Genomic DNA, 2,034 nt, shown 5'->3' with positions numbered 1-2,034 from the left:
CACATTTGATCTTTTGGTCCAGACTGTGACCATAGCATGTATTTAGGAGACACTTGCTGGTGGCTGGTATGTGGATGGGGTTTAGGGAACCCACAGGTCATGCCTATAGTATAAATTAAGTAGCCTCAGTACACAGATTGAACATGAAGTCATGACGTTGGCCTCATTAGCATTCCATCTAGTGCCATTTGCAGAGTGGCTGATGCTTTTCCTAATCTTATCTCAGACACAGCTGTGCCAATGGTTCACAGAACCAGTAACTCACTTTCTACACTAAACAACCAATCAATCAACTGTACACATGAACACACACACACACAACACACACACACACACACACACACACACACACACACACACACATGCAAGCAGGGAGGGAGAGAGAAAGGAGAATTTATTAATGCCAGCACTGTTTCCTAATTCTGTCTTACTACAAGATCACACTGCACAGGAATGCCACTTTGGCCAGTAAAACCCTTAAATATCTTTTTCTGAGTGTGAGCTTGCTTTACATAATAATAAGGGCTAAAAATCAAATCCCTCTACATTAAAAAGTGAGAAAGAGCCTCACGATTCCAACTATGACATGTACTGCGACCTTGAGTGTAGAGGTTCCCAACTGTTTCTGCCGTAACATGAGTGATGGATGATGTTCACATGCAGGACGCATTCCCATTGCATCCCTATGCACTATCCTAGGGGTCCTTGAAGTAACATGAACCCTTTCGCTCCAACTCAGTAAAGCATATCAGAGAATGTGGTGGTTTAAAGTGGCATTATTATAGGGCTTACCTTGAAGCTACCACTAAGTTTTATTTAAAAGTGAATTATTCACAAACTTTAGTACTTTAATTATTATTAACTACAGATCACTTGCAACATATCCCACAACACTCAAGTAGACTCAGACCTCTTGTACTTCCAGAATAAAGTTTATTCTCCTTATTTAACCTAGTGTCTGTTTAGTGAGTTAGGAGACAGTGTTGAGCTCGATTTTGAGAAATCATTTTTTTCCACACTCAACTTGTAAGCCCAAATATTTCATGTCACTCCACAAATGTAACTTTGTGTTAAATTTTCTATATGGCTCACAACTTAATAAAAATAATGAAGAAATAGGTTAATCTGAGTCTATAAAAATAAGACTTATTAAAGAAAACTAGATTGGAAGAAGCAATTGATTTCATCATGGTGAATATTGTCAGAAGTAGCAGAATGCTGAATAACTAAGATTTCAATGAACTTTTTTAAAAGCAAGTTTTGGGTTTGATAGAGTTTAGATGTAGATGGCCCTATCTAGCTCTTGTGGAACAGGTAGAAAAAACATTCATCATTTGACATGCCAACTCTTGTCTGGGCTGTGAGGACAGCCTTAGGAGGCCCAGGTCTTTTCTTGTGGCTTCCAGTTTGGGAGAAGCTCTGGGTGGATTGGCATGATGCCAGTATCCAACACAACTGCAGTAATAGCGACGATTTCTCTCACTTGTCCATGCTGAGAGTGGACTTGACCTAGTGGTCTCCTGTATACCCTCTTCCCAACTGAGAATAAAGCTGCCTGAAGCGAAGAATGCTGGGAGAACTCCCAGAACTTGAGTTCTTCCTCTTGTTTTTGAGAAGGCTTTCTTCTCATTTTTCTGTTCCTGGTTGACAGGTAGATAAAACCCAGCACAGTGGAAGTCATAGGAGGAATTCAATTCAGTCTCACACTAAGTCAGCCAGTTGATCTGACTACAGAGAAGTGAAGCCTACCCCTAGTCTGAGTTAATGTCACAAATATGTTCAATCACCACCAGTCAATGCACACACACATACACTCATAAACAAACACACTCACACTCATACATCATAGCAATAACAGCTCAATCAAGTCAGCACTGTGGACAAGTGGAGACATTTTGCCAAGCCTGTAGTGGACTGAAGCACCAAGGGATTTGGAATTTGGACCCTCCCACTGCACCCCTTCAATCCTGGGGAGTGGAGCATGTAATCTCTTGGCTAAACAAGCCTTCTTAATATTCAGGGAAGAAAGGTTCA

This window comes from Symphalangus syndactylus, chromosome 7 (genome assembly GCF_028878055.3).
Source record: "Symphalangus syndactylus isolate Jambi chromosome 7, NHGRI_mSymSyn1-v2.1_pri, whole genome shotgun sequence".
Lineage (NCBI taxonomy): Eukaryota > Metazoa > Chordata > Mammalia > Primates > Hylobatidae > Symphalangus > Symphalangus syndactylus.
The sequence above is the reverse complement of the archived record's forward strand: the minus strand, read 5'-3'. Positions refer to the sequence as shown.